The following is an 18,204-nucleotide window of genomic DNA, read 5'->3' as shown; positions in this document are numbered from 1 at the left end:
TGCAGAACACTTGGTACCTAACTGTCTTAAAAGACACCTCTTAAAAGTGAAGTCCTTATTGTCCCTGCCTTGTATTTCTATGACTGAATAGTTTTTTTTAAACTGAGGTGAGGTATTATTGAAGTGTAATGTCTTCCCCAGCCCTTACTTAATGCTTCATCTAGAATCTCCTGTGAATGAAAATTTAAAGCTAGAAATACTGGTAGGGATATTTTAGTTGAGGAGTTGTCTTACAGTCGTATCTCTGGAATGTATTAAAATCCTCCTGAAATGTTTTAGTTTGATCTTCAGTATATCTGTATCTGAAATGGAAAACCCAGATACTTACTAGGTGTGTTCAAGCAGCAAATCTGACAATGGGAACTTAAATTGTATGCTAACAATTTTAGAGCATGATTTTTCTTCTAAAGGCTGTAGAAGCAGAGCAGGACAGTAATAGCATGCCATGTAGCAAACCCTCGCTTCAACTGGTTCACTTCTCACTTGTCTGGCATGAGGATCCCAGAAAAGATCAAGGGGAATTCTGAGGATTGTGAGGCTGCACATCTTCCTTTGTGCAACAGAATAATTTCTGTTGTTTGTGATAGTGATTTATTAAAAATACCTATATTATCTATATTTTTATCATCAAATAATTTTGATCAAAATAGTATGATCACTTTTAGCACAAAAGGAATCCAGAAATAAATCAGTGGTGTTAAAACTAACTTGCCCTAAGCCTTCAAACAAACATCATTATTAGATAATAACTTCTACTTGTTTATTCAAGTCATCTTTGCTTTTCCAAGTCCACTCCAAAATAAATGGCATGTCAAAATAACACCTTGCTAACAGATCATCCTTTGAGAAATTATAGAACCAGGAACTCCCAAATTATGGCAGTTTTGAAATGAAGAACAAACTGCATAGTTTCAAGGAACATTATTAGAAAACCATATATCATTCTGGTGGAGAAGCACAACCTCAGTGTTCCTTGCAAATAAAGGTTTGTATAAACATGAGCAGATTTTTATTATTATTATTCAGCCAAGCAGAATCCAATGAAAGCAATTTATCTTTGATCTTTTGAGAAGAGCTTGCAGTGTGCTGTTATTAAAATTCTTAAGTGTAATTAGAAGTAGAAAAGGATGGATCTAAAATAATCTCTTTCAATTGTATTCCTTTTAGTGATTCAACTTAGAAATTAAGAGTAAAAATTTCCTGATTTTTTTCCTATAATGTTCTTTCTTCACAATTCAAGTCTCCCAGTTATCCAGAATTGTGGCAAAAGTATACTTATAAAGGATTAAAAAAAAAAAAAAAAAAAAAAAAAAAGCTATTGGTAAACCTAAACTGTGATCTAAAGCTCGTGGCACATGGAAATCTTCTGACCTCTCTGGCCTTTGGATCAGACTCATAGTTTATTATCAAAGAGTAGTCCTTAAAACTCATTTTCAAATGCTATGTCAAAAGGAGTTTTATTTTAAAACATCATAAAAGACAGAGGGCTAGAAAGCTGCAGAATGACCAGGTAAAGTAGAAAACCAAACGCTGTCTTAGCAGGTCAAAAAAAAGGTCACTGGTTTTACAGTTAGAAATAAGCCCTCAATTGAGAATGACAGTAAGACTTTTACTACTCCAGTTCAAGGAAATTAATGTGTAACGGTGTAAACTGTCATCTGAAATGCTTTTGCTACTCTTGTGGCTATGACAGATTAAAGGGAGAGGGGAAAACGGGTAAGAAATAGTGTCAAGAGCTGATTTTAAGGAATGTGGAAGGCCAAATGCAGCGATTGTGGAGGGGCCTGGAAGTGGCCAGGCTGTGTGTGTGTGGTTTATTAGCTAGGCTTTTTAGCAGGTGGTGGAAGGAATTTCTTGCTTGGCAATCACAGCAGTCCAATAAAAAGGTCTCTGAATTATTCTCCATCTTGGTCCTTCAAACTTTGCATTCTGTTTTCTATTTACCTACCTCCCTGGCAGGAGCTGAGCTGGGACCTCAATCCTGCTTGCTTTCTTATTACAACAAATGAAGGAGGGCATCTAGACAGAGCTGTTCCAAAAGGGTTTCACAGCATATCCATGGTGGTTATGCCAAGTTCTTGGATATTATTGTATGTATTGCCTGATTTACTGCATGTGGACTTGAAAGACGTAGGTATATCACAGCATGCAATTAGAAAGCATTCAGATGATAAAACCTCACTTTTTGTAATCATCTGACTGTGATTAATCATAACAATACAACTTATTAATTAATCTTAGGAAGCAGCATAATTGGAACTAGCATTCTCAATTCACTTGAATGAATTTCAGCATTTATTTTGCAGCTATTTTAATGAAATGCTGAAATCATCTGTGTATCAATCTATTCATTACCAAATGAGATGAATGCAACAATCCTAAGTATTCATGGAAATATCTTCATTAGAAAAATCATGTAATTAACCTGGAGTGTTCTCTAAATGAAGCACCTAAACGTTGCATATTTTCTTTCATAATTGCAATTAGAGAATATTAGTTTCTCATTCTCCTTGATTATATTTAAAGTAAAAATAGCATTCAGCATGATTTAAGGATTTTGAACAAAAGAATAAACTTTAGAAAAATGCTATCAAATGGAGCTCTAACCTTTCTTGTTCCATTTGTTTTATTTACTGGTAATAGTTATTATCAAAGATTGCACTGTAACAAGAACTGTTCTGGTTGTGGGTCCAGCTTTGTGCTGAAGTTTGTCTGCAGCTCTGCTCGCGTGAACCTTACTTAAAGGATTTGTCATCGAGGTCACTTCAGTAACTTTCTCCCATTCCTAAACAGTTCAGCTGAAATGTTGAGTCCTGAAACAAAGCGTATGTCAGATACCTGCTTTTAAGAATGTTTGTGGGTCTGTTTTTTTTTTTGAGGAAATATCTTTTCTATTTTAAAAAAAAAATGAATAGTTCAATATTTAGACGACTAGTAATGGGTTTTGCATAGCACGTACTTGACTCTCTTTTCCTTTGCAGTCAGAAGTGACATGACAAAGTCCTTGTAGAGGTATTAAAGTGAAGTATTCTTGAGGTTTAAGATTGAAATAATTCTAAAAGGTAGAATATGGATGCAAACTGTTCATTCGCATAGCTAAAAAGAGTTTTCCAGCCAGCTATGAACTGTCTTCAGTGGCGTTAAAGATGTCCTCTTTCTTCCCTCCTTTTTGTTTTTCCTCTTAAAGAAATAAAGGAAACCAATGAAAAAGCTGTACAGGGATTATCAAGACCTAATTGATAACTTCAACATAGAACCTCCCGAATAATTTTGAGTACAAGGGGGTAACCCAAAATGAATTATGCTAAAGAAAAAAACATACCAAAATACTGTCTGAATATGTCTTCATCAGCTACTTCAAGTAAGATCTAATATTTGAAGGACATCTGGTCTAATAGAGAAGAAAAGGTTGCATGAGTAATATGTGAATTCTGTTTATTTTTGCCTTGGGATGTGAGGATAAAAGGGAATGGTATATTTTAAGATAGAGAAACATGACAAGCACACTGTATGAAACCTGACAACTTCTAGGTAGTCTGACAGTGAAGTGATACTATTGATGTTATGGTGAGCTTCATTCATCAAGAGATGGGTGTGGATTTGACTTGCAAAATTTGTAGTAAGACTATACCACTTTAGACCTAATTTTAGGATCTGTGAGCACTTGCAACTGATAACTCGCTTTTTTTCCTCTTTTAATATAGGATTATTTAACTGACTCTTCAATGAGGTTTTAGGGTGTGAGTTAATGTTATGCTTTTCTCTAGAGGTCTTTCTAATTTTTATTGTAAGAATATAGTTTAAAACATAAGTCTGTGGTTATGGGTGCAGTATATTAGGAGTTAAGAGAGCAAATTCTTATATGTTAGAGGGAGCTACGCAACATGACATCAAAGAAATATGTGCCCAGCTTTAAGGACTGCGTGGATACTTCTCCCATACCAGCCAAAAGATTGTGATCTCTGTTTAAACAAAAGATTTCTTCATTTTGATTAAACTATTTATCCTCATTTCAATGAAAGATTCTTAGCTTATTAAATTAGAAGCTGCTCTTTAAGAGAATCACTGGGACAGCACAGCTTAACGTTATAAATTTTAGCAACGAGAACCCACCCCCTCAAGGAGATGCACTGAAAAGCATTTCTGATCATGTTGTTATCAATCATTATCATCAACAGGTAAAACATTTGATTCCTAATAGAGGATTTTCTTATTTTAATACAGTACATTATGTCTGGTTTGATCAAGAAGCAAGATTTATGAACACACTGTCTCTTCTTTGTTCCTCTAATAACTTTTGATCCTATTAGCTATTTTCAACTAAATTTGACAGAGTTGTAGTGGTATCAGTGATGGTTTCTGTTAACAAGTAGTTTGAAAACAAGCAGTTGGGAAAGGAGAATTAATCCCAATGTGTGGCCTTACTGTCTGTGATGTAAATTCAGCCATGTTATCAGACATCAGAGAGTTCACATAAGGCTGTGTAAGTAGCACAGATATATGAAGTCTCATGTAGAAACATTGACTGTTGATAATGAGATGAGTATTTGTATGTAGATAAATATATCTATTTTCTACTCCCATAGAAGCCCTATAGGAGCAATAATATCTTGCTAAAATAGGCGTCTGCTATTGCACTGCATTTTGAACTTATCTCTGAAGTATTTCATTTTCCTCAGGCTGTTCATTTTTGCCTTTCTTGAATGCGAGAGTGTCACTAGTAGAATTTTTCCATGAAGTCGGAGATTTTGGTTTTGCCTTTAGTGGGAAGAGAGACACGCTGGCAGTGAGAATTTCTGCAATTCTGACTTTGTCGTATATCAGATGTGTGGAAACCTGTACTCTGCAGGTCTGAGCAAACTGACTTGTCTCATTTGTAACCTATAGGAAGATCAGATATTTCCATCTTTTGTTTACTTCCTTAATTAGGAAAAAAATAAAAAATAAAAAATTGTTGATTTGGAGAATACTTTTGTTTTGACATTTTTTCTCACCAACAACATGTGTTTGGGTGTTATGAGTCACAACACTTCACTTTGTTTGCTGAACATAGATGACACATTTAAATCATTTAAACATAAACCTGAATTTGTTTTTGAAACTTTAACGCCTCAAAGAAATGATGTTTCAGGCCTACAAGTTCCTTAAGTGGACCCTGGTGCTGGTCTGGAAGCAAATTTAAAGTTTGAATTTTATACCAGAAAATTACATCTAAGCTTTGTGAAATCAAAATATACTTACAAAGTTACTGATCATCTTGATGCAAAGACTTTGTGGAAATTGTAAAAGGTGAAGATTTCTTGGGAAAATTCCGGTCTGAAGATCTGAAATCCTTAGGGATATTTACATCTCAAAACTCAGAGTTCTTAAGCTTTACAGGATGTGACTTTTTTGAGCTGAGACATCCAGAAGCAGTCCAGAAGCTTAATATAACTTGAGCAGGTGAGGAGAAAATGAGGTTGTAAGCTACAAATCACTTTTTTGGGGGTGGATCAGTTGTTTCCCAACAGTCTGTTGGTAGTAACCCAGCCATCTTTTTCCTCTTCATGTCCAGAGCGTGAAACTCTTGTTGTGCCCATACACAGCCAAAGACCACCCTGTCACCTTCTCTTGAGAGAAAAGACTTTTTTTTTTTTGTCAGCTACTTGATTCTAAAGGGACTTCTCTGCTGGCCGCAGAGTGATGACTTTCCTAACGGTGGTTTTATCTCTACCCCGCTGCCTTTCATTTTCTTTCACTCCAGGATTCCTCCTGCATTGATTCTGCAAGGTTTTTCTGTCCCTCTCATGCCATGCTCTGTTGGCTTGGACAGCTTCCCCAGTACAAATACTGAGCCTGCGAAAAAGCTGCAGGCTACTGATTTGACATTGTGAAATTTGTTGTGTTTAATGTTGCTTTATTTTTTTTATTTTTTTTTTTCTGCAAAGGGGATTGTTGAAGGCTTTTTGTCTCTTGTTTTTCCTACAACATTTTTGAGCTGAAATGCTGCCGGAGCAACATTTTGAAGCAGCAAGAAGCTTTTTATTTTCAGGGTTTTAGATGGAGCATTCTCAGTAGCCTTAATCACATACATAAAGGTTTTAGTATTTCTTTTGTATGGCATTTTATGTTGTCAACTGCTGTAGTCAGAACCATTTCTGAGACTCGAGATCTATCACATCATTGGGTTGTGATGACTAACTTAGAAAAGCAAATCTTTGTGGAAGATGTAAAGAGACCTGGAAGATAAGAAAATGGTGCATTTTATTAAATGATGCATTAATGAGGCTTCACATTTTTCAGCATAGCACCTGTTTATACTGACGGCACTAGAGTTCATGGATGTAACTTTCCATATTTAATATATACGGCTTGTTCTTTCTCTTGTTACAGACTGATTATTCTGGTGTAAATGCATCACTGCAGGTAAATTCTTTTTTATCGTAGAACAGCCATCTGTGTTTTTAAAAACTTGATGAGGCTTTGAAAAGCCAAGCAGCATCAACTACTTACAATAGCCAATTTTGATATCTTTAGAATCAGAGCATTCAAAAATAATCTTCAGCAATAAGTGCAAGTAGGTTTTGTGGTGCAATGTGAGGCTTACGTGCTGGTTGTCTAAGTGCATTCTCCTTAAGCGCCTTTTGCCTACATTTGCCAAATTTAAATATTAGATAAAATATTTTAAAATGGTGCCCTAGGCTCCAACTTGGTGGTCTTAATTATTTGCTGCCTCCTTGCACACGGTCTTGCCTACTGAAGTAATTGCACTAACAAATTACAGTATTAAAGTATCTGTCTAAACAATTTGTAGGCACAGTCTGATATTTAGATGTTTAAAGTGCTTCTCTGAAATCCACAGTTTATGTTGCATGCAAAATTACACCTGGAAGAGGAGTATCTCTGAAAAATCAGGGTCATTTATGTGAATATAACCAGTAGTCATAACCAGTGTCATTTACATAATTATAGAAAGGCACTGTGCTGTTACCCCATGGTACTTTCATCCGAGTCTGTGATACCTGTCCAGTGGAATAAGATCCATTATAGCATTTGCCTCTTGAAAAGCATCCATATAAGTGATGTCATGTCTTGATGTTGCCTCTTTCATGGGAGTGTTGAATGTTGTCTTTAGACATTGATTTTATAGCAGACATTGCCATTGTGAGGCTTTCTTACTACTTTCACTTCCAGGAAACACTTCAGAAGTTAACACAGCTAAGAGAAATTAAATGACTTGCCCAGGATGTTGTACACGGTCAGTGGCACTGGGAGGGAGCACTGAAGACTAACTTAGACTTGACACCCAATTTGTAGACAAGTGGAGTAGGTGAGTTGAATCTTACCCTCAAGCCATTCAAGGTCTCTGTACTCTTAATGAAGTCTGTGGTGAGAAAAAGAGCTCCCAGTAACTTAATCAAGGCAGCATTTAATTCAGAACTCAGTCCCACTGAGCATTCAAAGGTTTTAGCCCCATGTCCAGTTCTGGCATCCCTTCTGAGAATGCTTAGACACCTTCCCAAAGCACATGTAATTGTGGAGGTTCAGCTTTCACTGGAATTATCTTGCTGTAAACCTGAGCTCTTGATGACAGGATGGCATAGAAAGGGGATAGTAAAAATCTAGTGTGATCTTGTTTTTTCATCAAATGTAGCATTCTTAACAATGACAGCTGATATTTGAAAACATTTATATTGAATTTCTTGCTAACATCCGTGAGGTTACATGAGATAATAGGTGCAGAAGAACATGAGCAAAGTGCATGCACATGGTTCCATTCTGACAGCAGCAAAATATTAAAAAAAAAAAAAAAAAAAAAAAAAGGAATTTTGGGCAAAGGCATACAAGAAAATTCATGACAGATATGCAATGACTTGTAGGAGATAATGCAGAAGTGAGATGAGAAGTGAAAATGAGTATAGCTCCCTGCTTTCTAGCCAGGCTGTATGGCAGACATTTTCTATATAAAGCTGATAACGTGGGAGTCAGGTTTTTGGGTTAAAAATTAGCCCCACTAATCTAATCTTGATACAATACTTCACAACCCATGTTGAATATAAATAGTCTGACTACTTTAGTTACATTCTATAGACAAGCTTCCAACATAGACTGAAAAAACATTTCAGTTCTCCTAGATGACTACATATCTGTGTGCTTGTACTGTGGTTGAAGTTATCTGGTTTGCTGGAAAAAAATGGGATGCATAGTTTCAAGAATGAATTTAGTGGGGTGGTTGCTAATTTCGAGTGCCTTAGAAACCAAAGTAATATTTTTTTGACATCAGATATTTCCTGTGTGCTCTTTCAAAAGAAAATAGCAAGCTACCCAACAAAGCTTATAGCTGTAGCTGTTCAGTGTTTTGGCATCATATGTTTGACAACAGATTTAATGTTTCTTTGCTTTCACAGCAATGCTGTGAAGAAAAAAAAAAAAAGAAAATCCTGGGAGTAATGGGTTAATCCCTGTGGTTTTTAATTACTGGGGAGAGAAAAAAAAAAAAAAAACTACTGGGAGGCAATTGTTCTTGTTAAAAAAGCAGAAATTTCCCTTGTCTATGGAAGTGACTAATGCTTTCTGAGCTTGTCGTGTCTGTAGGAGCTTCAGGGCTGAATGGAAGAAGATGACACCACCCACGGCAGTTAAATTTTGTCTTTCCAGACTATTGAAGCTAACTTCTGAGAAAGACAAGAGTGAGCCCAAGAATAAAGTACTGAATGAAGAACTGAGGAACATCAGTTCATTTCCCAGCCCCAGTGAGTTCCCTCAACTGTTGCAGGCAAATCACTTAATGTTTGTGTCTATTTCCCCTTAGGTAGATTTGCAGTAGTACTTTTCCACCTTATTTAGGTGATAGTTTGATTTCTGAAGGTCTTAACTGTTGCAGGATAAAGCATATAGTAGAGAAAAAAATATTTTAATAAATGACACTTTTCCACTGAGGATCATGATAAAGCCTTATAACCTTAAGGGATTGTCTGGGTGTAGAACAACACTTTATTCTTCCAAGCTTTAAGAATATGTTGTTAAGTTTGAAACTGAAGGGTATAACTCAACTGAATCAAGGGAGCCATACCAGGAATTGATTTATTCAAATTCTTTGAAAACAGAGATATTTTTAGAGAAGTAGGATTAGTGAAAGATTATGAAATACTGCCAAATCCAGGTCCAAGGCACAAGGCACATATCACAGGTATCCTGAAATAATATTTGAGCTTACATAAAGTGGATGGTGAGATCTTCACCTAATTACCTGATAGGTGAAAGACTAAATTAGCTGCTTGATAATTATGTGACTTTGTCTTGAAAGGATGTATGTCTTGTGGGTGGTGTGGAGTTGTCCTGTGGTGAAAAATAGCATCTTTCAGCAGTCATGTGCTTCTAGATGTCTGGAAGTCTGCGGTATTAATATGAACTGGTGAAGTAGAAAACAGTGCACTATAATTACTTTATTTTTCTACCTTCTACTTCTGTTTAAAGATTCCTGAATTCATGGCCTTTAAGAACGCTTCTTTGAGAAGGAACAAAGGAGTTTTATTTCCAAATATGCCACTTTTGTTTCTGCCTTACCTCTTGAAATGTTGCCAGCATGTTTTCCTCCTCTTCTGTGGCCTCTGCTGCTGCAACATGGGGAGTTTCTGGGCAGAGACTGAATGGTGTGCCAGCGTTAAGCTGCAGGCAGAATACCTTCTGACAAAACTGTGTCCAGCAAACTTCACAGGCAGCTTTAACAAGGCTTCTGGAACTGATAGGACTGTGAAGTTAGCCACTGTGACAGCAATTTATAAGCTGTGAATAGAACACTGTTCTGATTATATTGATTTTGAAACCTACCACCAAGGCTGGTATTCATTGACATTCTTGTTGGCAGTGTGTCACAGAAGCTCCATCTATGTTAAAAGTGAGATATATTAATACTAGACTTGTCAGATTTGTCTGAACTCAAATCCAGACAGCGCAGGCTTCAAAGGTATCATCAAGAAGATGCCCTATGTCCTGGGCAGCTTGGACTTTCATGATTTTTTTTTTTTCTGCTGTGATTTGCATGCCTCATCTGAAATCTTTTAAATCTTTTCCTTCTGGGTCTTATCTGTATAGTTAGTTGAGCTGCCATAGAGTCTAATTAGTCATCTTCCTGGTGATAGATATTAATTTTCTCAGGCCGGCACCTGTGTAGACTGTAGGATTGTCCTTTGTTCATGGAGGGCATTCTTAAAATGTAATGGGGACAAAACATTTGGGTTGAAGTCGGCTGTAAGCATCTGGCCTGTGGCAGCCCAAGTGATGGCAGCTACACTTGGGTTTGCAAAGTAGGGCACTGCAAAGCTCCGGCCTTGTGGCTTCGTACCTCCCACAGTACCTCAGCATACACAGAGAAATTAAATAAATTCAAAAGCCTCGATAAAAACCTTGGGGGGCTGGCACGCTCCCTGGTCTCCTTGCAATAAGGAAACTTTTTAACTTTTTTAATTGCTTCCATTTTTTTTTCTCCTTGATGGTGACATTTTTTTTTCCCCAAGTGACTACAAGAGTAGTTCATTTATCATTTTTCCTTCCCCAAGCCCATGTGACTTTGTTTTCCTTAATTTTATTTAATTGATTATAACTAATTGACTCTTAGTTTAGGGAATAGAGGTTTCTGAGCCTGCTGGTTGGGTCTTCATTTATTTTTGTTGAAGTCTTTTTCTTTCAGCCAACTGAGGTACAAGGTTATTCTTTAAAAAGGGGAAGAAAAAAAGAAAAAGAAAAAAAAAAAAAAAAGAGAACAGATTTATTAACTTCTTAGATTAATAAAAAGAGAGAAACTATGTTTTCTGCAACTCACAGGGTAGCAGAATTATATTGAAAAGGCAGCCTGGGCTTCACTGCTAGCCCAGGCTAAAGCTCGCTCACGTGGCCATGGTTTCTGAAACAAAGAGCATGAAGAAGGTGGTAGTGAAGGCTCAGCTGAATGCAAGAGGTGCCCTGCCCTTGGTGCAAGAAAGTTGCTGGATGCTTACCTTAAAATCTGTTAAGCCTTCTGTCTGTTTTTGATTTCACTAGCCCTCAAATACAAACATAACTACATCTGAGAAATAAGCTTTCATGTCTATCTATATACACTTCTTTTTTTTTTTCTTTTTCTTTCCGGAGTTTGTATATATTGTACCAAAATCTGGGAACAAGCTACAGTAGCATATTCCAATGCATCATCTCACCAGTACAATGGTGGATGTGCTCTTTTAAAAAGGTAAGAAAAACAGATTGCCTTGGCAATGAAAATAATTCCATTTCAATCTCTGTTGTGTAAATAGTCATATTTATTTTTTTATGTAAAATACTTGGAGATCCTTGAGAGAAAACATTTATTTGATAGATGCATGAGTGCATTTAAAAATGAAATGCTAGCTAAATAATATTGATTCATGAGCCTTCATAATACAGCTGCTTTTTTTTCTTTTTTTCTTTGCCGTTCCTTTAACCCCTCCTTCCCTGTGAGGAATAGTCGGAGGTGGTGCTCTCAGCACATGAGTAACCCAGAAAAACTTATGTGATGACTGGCAATGAATTGTTAGGCATGCTTCTCATGTTTTAACTGTTTCCCCTTTCCCACGCCATTTCTGGCATATTTTCAGTGCTAGGTTTTAGAGGAGGACTCCAAGTAATCCCTTGATCCTGAAAAGATCTGGATCAAGCTGATGGCAAACTGTTTATTTTTGCAATTTTATTGTTTGTGTGTATGTACCCACAAAGGGGTGGGTGGGGGATTTCCTCCATGGCCCAGTCCTATTTCCATTAATCTGTCTGCCTCCTTGTGCCTTCCTCTGTGCTGTTTGGCGATTATTGCATGGGCTTCCTCAGTGAATTGAGAACAAATGTGCAGGAATCCTGCTATGCCATGAAAGCCAAGGGAATCTTAAAGAAACTTTGATTTTTTTTATTTTATTTTTTTTTTTTTTTTTTTTGTCCAGAAGTTGTGCTTTGCCCAAGAGCGCCATCTTCTGGACAATGTCTGTCTCCATTCCTGAGAGCACGGCAGTTGAGTTAAATTCTGCTTGAAGGGGAAGACTACTATGTAGAAGTGAAAGCTTGTAAACCAGTGCTCGGGGGAAGACTTGCTGTCTTTTTCTATTTAGCAAATGCAAAAGCTTTCTCTAGACTACTTCCACTTGCTTTTGCAGGCATGGCTCTCTGACCTGCTCCTCCCCAGCACTGCCACGAAAGGGCTTCAGAATTTCCTGTGTTTCTTGCCTGTCTTTAGGTACCTCTCCCCATGATCCTGCTGCTCATTGTATTTTTGCAGTGAGTTCCCTTTCCTAGGCTCTTGTTTAGATTCTCTAGCCCTCAATTTCATTCTTCTGGGCTGCTCACTGACCATTAACATCTGTATATCTTGACCAAAGGGCAAGTCCCTCTGAAATACACTGAACTCCTGAAGAAGAAATTGTCTTTAGGTCTTTGACCTCGTTTTGGTCCACTATGAGATTAAATCATTGACTTGAGGTTTGGGAGAGATTTGTGGATGGAAGTGATGCCAGTTCAGGTCAAGGGAAACCTTATGGGAAGTCTGTCTTTAAAAGCTGAGTGCATTTAAGCATGATTGCCAAAAGAATCTCTTTTGAATCAATGTTCTCTTCTGCCTGTGTCACAGCACAAACAGGCAGAAATACAGTAAAGTATTTAAATGTGAAAAGAATCCAATTAACAATCAGGTTAAGAGAAAAAATAAACTATTTTCTGTTCATAGATGCCTTCTTTTTAAGGGCACTACTTCAAAAAATTCCCATTTTTTCCATTGCAATATATTACACATTTCCAATACAGTCTGAAAGATTAAGTCACAACTGGAAAGTTCAACAACCATTCCATCACTTTTCTGGCATCTTGGACAGACAAGATGCAGGGATGTAACATATTGAATATGAACTCTAAACTCAGGACTGGGCATGTGCTCTAGCTATAAGGAAAAAACAATCACAATTAAATGGGCAAGATGGAGACAAGGTGTCTCTGACCTAATTTTGCATTGTTTTCCTATTTCATGTGTCACATAAACCAGGGGAGATTTTACTTGGTAGGAGGACCTTTGGGACTGCAAGGGTGGTTAAGCATGGAAGAGATTTCCTTGGGGGTGGTGAAGTCCTTATCCTTAGAGGCTTTCAAGAACAGATTAGAGAAACGTCTGTCAAGAACAGTTTGTGTAGCTTAGCCTGCCTTAGGCAGATAGACTGAATGACCTTTGAGGTTCTCTTCCAGCCCTATTTTGATGATTAATCCTCAGAGGGAGTGCATATACTCAGCGCTACATTTGATCTGAGCCAGGATGCAAGCACGATGGTTGTTAGAGCAAAGCAAACACTCCAGCTGAACATCACTCATGAATTTTGCTTCAAGTGTCTGTATCACAGAAAGGAAAGCTGGGCTTGCTTGTCTGAAGGGGAGAGCCCTTGGGGTGAGGTGGCTGAACTCCCCGGGAAGCTTTCTGTCATAATTAGATGGTGCTAACTGCTACCGGCAGCAGGAGAATGTCCCCTCTTCGTACCCTGATTAATCTCAGTAGATTCTGCTAAACTCTCTCAGCTACATATAACCTTTCTCTTTTGTTCAAAAAGACGGTCAACTTGCATCCATGCCTGTAAGATCTTCATTCACCCTGTGTTACCATACAGGTACCGCACATTGTTCAGATGAGGACAAGTGAGGCTGAGCTCTTTGGGGCTTGTGTCTTCCTAGGTAAATCTAGACAGCCCAGCACAGCAGGCTCTCGGGACATCTTTTCTGAGGCCTTTGGACCAATTACAAGCACTTGTTATCATAGGGGAAGCAGTAACATGGAGAATTCCTTTTGGAAACACTTGGAGATCTCTATTTCTGTAATTATCCCTCTGTAAGTAGCTATCTTGATGCAGTTGTGGAGAAGGAGTTACCAGTGATCTTATCACATGGATCACATTCAAAAGTGCCCACTGAAGTATTTCCCAGATCCCTTTTCAAACCATACTTCTTTCTTCCATCTGCCTTCCTTTCCCTCACTCTTACTAAGGAATGCCTCCACCAAAGCATCTAGATAAAGGTAGTGGGAACAAAATGCACCCATCCCTTTTTGCGGCTTCCTTTGATAAACCAGTGTTTCACTAGAATGCCTCTGGAAAAGTAGTGTTCAGATTTAACATGGAGAACATTGTTCAACAGGACTTCTTTTGGGTCTTGTCTGCTGTAAATGAAGTTATATATTCAAAAGGGATCTAAATGCTGAAGTTTACCAGGTAGGATTTGTATTATGCTCTTGACATGGAAGCCTTTAAGCCTCAGTAAAAATTTTCTTGCAGGTTAAGCTTACAGTAACTGGTGTGACCAATATCTGGGGATATTGTGAGATCTATACCGTACTGCTCAATATCATTTGATTGTAGTAGAGTTTCAGGCTATTTGAAGAACATGGCTGTGTCTTAAGGTGCTGCAAGAGTTTCAAATCTATTATTTACATCAGAGTTGCAAATCTATTATTTACACCACATAATGGGTTTTACTTCCATCGCTTTTTAAGCCAATTTGATCTAGTCCCTGAGTATGTGCTCATATACGGTCAGTAAGCATGTATGATGCTATCTGGTTGCTTTGTGTTGATCCTAGGCTTGTCTGAAAGGCATGAGCAGAGGTTTAAAATTGGGATGTTTTAGTTTATTTTAGCAAATGTGCTTTTGAGACATTGAAGCCGCCAAGTAGATAACTTTTGTGAGAAACCTCCAAGCATGCCTCTGTTCGGTGCTTAGTAGCAGCTCTGTAGATCCATCCACTGCTCAACTTTATATGTAATTGTGACAAACCAATGGAGATTCAGGTCTCTGGTATTTGGGTCTCCAAGCTGAACACCCACTGGTGGGAGTGTCTGGGTTTAGATCATTAGAACTGTAGTGTTCAGCCCACACCAAACTCCTGAGGAGTTGGAAAGTAGGGAATATTTCAGTCCCTTTTGTTCCCTCATCTTGACATCTCTTTCCCTATCTCTATCCATTTTTTCTTCTGGAAACTGCCTTTTTTGAAATCTTTTTCTCCCTGAATTCAGAGAGGCACAGCAAATATTTTGTCTGAACGTTGTGAAGCTTGGTAGTCCAGGGAAATGACATTAGGACAGCAAGTAGGTTTCTGTCCTTCATTTACAAACTTGCTCTTGAGGCAAACTGGTTAAAGACATCGGTGAGCTTGCATCCTTACAGATCTGCCACCTGTGATCATGAAACAAAAGGCTGGAAGGGGCAAGAGGGGTGAGCTACAGGAACAGCGTGTAAATGAGGGGTGTTTTGCACTGATTTTGTTCAATTGCGTGCAGAACTGAATGGAGACTGACCTGCTACACTGCTCCGTTTCCTTAGTGAGTCAGTGGAGCAATTTCCTTCTCCAGGCTGTCCAGACTGGACCTCTCATGAGTGTTAAATTTGCATTTCTTTACAAAACGCTCTCTCCGTATTATTTTTGAATATGCAATTACATGGCAAACATGTTTGTATTTCTCTTGATGACTGTATTTACAAGACCAGCATTTGTGATGCTTTTAAACCCAAGATTATTCAGTCTTCTAATTTTAGAGCTGTTTCTTTCTCCCTTCAATACAAACCTGGTGTTACCAATTGAAAATTGGCCTTGGCTACAACTTGCAGAATTATAAACAAATTGAGATCAATTTTTAAAAGTAAGGAAACTCGTTTTTCCCCTACATTGTTTTTCATGCACCTGTATTCTTCATTGTGGACTCCCACTAACAGTATGCACATCACAGAATAAAGCTCCTCACAAGGCCCCAGCTTCCCCATAAAGAGATGGGGAGACACAAAATGGGTCCCCTCAAGTAAGGATTACAATCAGCAGATTAGTAAAGAGGGGAAGTTTCTGTGAGACTGATATCCTTTGTCAGTCTCTGTCTCCTTACAGATGTGGCTGTGATAAAGAACAAGGTCAGATCTTTTCTTTGTGTTGGTCTTTTGCCAAAACAAATTTGGTGCTGGTTAAAGGTATAAGCTTCTAGTGATGGAGAAATGTCTTCTCTACCCACAGGTGTTGTGGCAGGATCCTCTTGCTTTTGTTTTCTCCTCAGATCTCTCTCTCTCCCTCCTACCCCCAAGTCTTGTTTTCAGTGAGATTTCTTCTTCCAGAGAGCTACCACCAGAGGCTTTTGGGCTAAACCTCTTCATACCAGATTACATGTGAATAATTCAAGCACATTAGCATTCATCCACACCCCCACCAAGGCTGTTGCCCAACTGAACTTACTCCTAGCTACCCTTTTTCCCAACTTTGTTCTATTTTCCACTGTTCCTCTCCCTTTTGAAGGCAGACACCCATACTCACTGCTCCTTGCACAACATCCCACGGGGATGGCCAGCTGCTGCTGTGGATGTCTTGTGTGACTGAGCTGCTAATGAGAAATAGGTTACTGCAGAGCACGCTGCCTTTGAGTTGTGTGCTCAGGTCAGGAGTGATTTCAGCAAGGGAGATTTCTGAGCAGGCTTGTTCATGCCTCTTGCTCATACACCTCACAGCAGCAGGTCAGGAGCGACCTGCTTGGGGACCTTCCACGCGGAAAGCACTGGCCTCTATCAACTGAAATAAAAACCTCTCTGGTAATGGCCTACTGGTAGTGGTAGCTATTCTGTTCTGGAGCAGGAATGTGTGAAGTTGTAATCCTGGGCAGGGAAGCTCTGAACTTGAGGCCAATGACGGGAGAAATGTCTTTGTTCGCGGCCAGTCTCTGAAGAGGTAACTGGCAGATGATTATTGATTTCCAAGTAGTCTGCAGTGGTAAAAATTCTTTGCTCGAGCCGTTCCTCAGTCTTCTGTGCGGATATTTCCATTTGTGACCTGTGATACTCCAGTGGAGTATCCACTCTCGCCCCGTTTGTTTTATGTCTTCGCTATCAACGAGGCACCTCACTCTGCAGAAAGCCTCTCTGCCCACGTGTTGCTTTTTCTCATTTGTAGATCACTGCCTCAGTAGGGTGCAATCTCTTGAAACAAACATTGATTATAAAGATAAAGAATGAAGAGGAACATTAAAAATTGTTTGGATGGGTCAGGTTATCAGAATGTAGAGGCTTCCCATCCCTCCAGAACAGGCCTAGCAGTAAAGCTAGCTCTTCTGGCTCTCTCAGTGACCTTCTAAGTGACTTTAGCTAGCAAGGACACCAATTAGCAGTAGTTTAGTCCAATGGGATTAGCTTAGAGACTGATAAATTCATGTCATGTATGCCTCTGAAAGGCCAGCACCAGCCTTTCCTTGCTGGATTGGGTATGAATGGGCACATGAAAGGTGAACTATTCTATATTCTATTACTTATCCCCTTGGGCAACAAAGTCATCCCCTGTAAAGCTGAACTTTAAATATGATGGTTATTAAGGCTTGTCCAGGCTTGAGATTTAGCTCATATAAATTCTGACAGGAACAAATGACTCTAAATTGTGACCAAACCTTTCTTTTTCCCCATTCCCTTGCCCTTCCAGGTCTGCAGTTTGAGGAGGAAACAGTGAATAAGAATAGCACAAGAAGATAAACAGATACTTGAAAAAAAAAGTTTTCCAGCTCCCTTCCTAATGCAAAACTTTACAGCAATGTGCAGTTGAAGGCAACGTGGCTGTGACAGGTACTTTTCTATTTTAAAGTTGACTAAGAACAGGTAACAAGTGGTGGGGGAGTGGAGCGTGTCAAGCTGTATGTAGGGCTCAGTGGAGAAGATGGCAGAGCATAATGCAATTTCCTGGGTAAAGGAGCTATCAGATCATACACAAAAGTATTGATGGAAAAGCAGGTTGACCAAAATGAATCACTAATACATATTAGGGAGTGGCTAGATTTGGGAATTATTTCTGGCTCTTGTTGATGGGCAAGCCATTTTCTTTTTCTCATTTTGTCCCTGTTCCGTTCTTCCTTCTTTTTTTTTTTTTTTTTTTTTTTTTTTCCTGTTCATGTGGCAAGCACCAAAGAGCAGTTACTGCGGGTACTGCGAAGTTGAATTAATGTAAGGTCTGACTTCATGTCATCTCATGGACTAAAAATCATGTCAGCTTCACCATCTGTTCTTTCAGTTTGAATGAAACCTACTATATTCAGAATGGTAAAGGAAAAGTAAAGGCTGGGGTGGAAGACTGCTACCACTGAGTTTCAGGGTAGGAGGGATCACTAACTCTCCTCCTGCCTACCCCAACTCATTTTTGTCAGGAAGCAGCAATGGTTAGGCAGAGTTCTCATAGATCAGC

General features: G+C 38.6%; 1 long non-coding RNA gene across 3 annotated transcripts in view; it reads left to right on the top strand.

The window, feature by feature from the left end:
• LOC137861983 (uncharacterized) overlaps nucleotides 1-18,204 on the top strand; it is a 68,395-nt gene that overhangs the window by 40,518 nt on the left and 9,673 nt on the right. For all 3 annotated transcript variants that reach the window (XR_011099983.1, XR_011099981.1, XR_011099982.1), the window contains one exon: nucleotides 17,452-17,591. This is a non-coding gene — a long non-coding RNA (uncharacterized lncRNA). The remainder of the gene's footprint in view (nucleotides 1-17,451; nucleotides 17,592-18,204) is intronic.

The sequence above is a fragment of the Anas acuta genome, chromosome 10 (assembly GCF_963932015.1).
Source record: "Anas acuta chromosome 10, bAnaAcu1.1, whole genome shotgun sequence".
In the NCBI taxonomy this organism is placed as follows: domain Eukaryota; kingdom Metazoa; phylum Chordata; class Aves; order Anseriformes; family Anatidae; genus Anas; species Anas acuta.
This window is presented reverse-complemented; position numbering and strand designations above follow the sequence as displayed.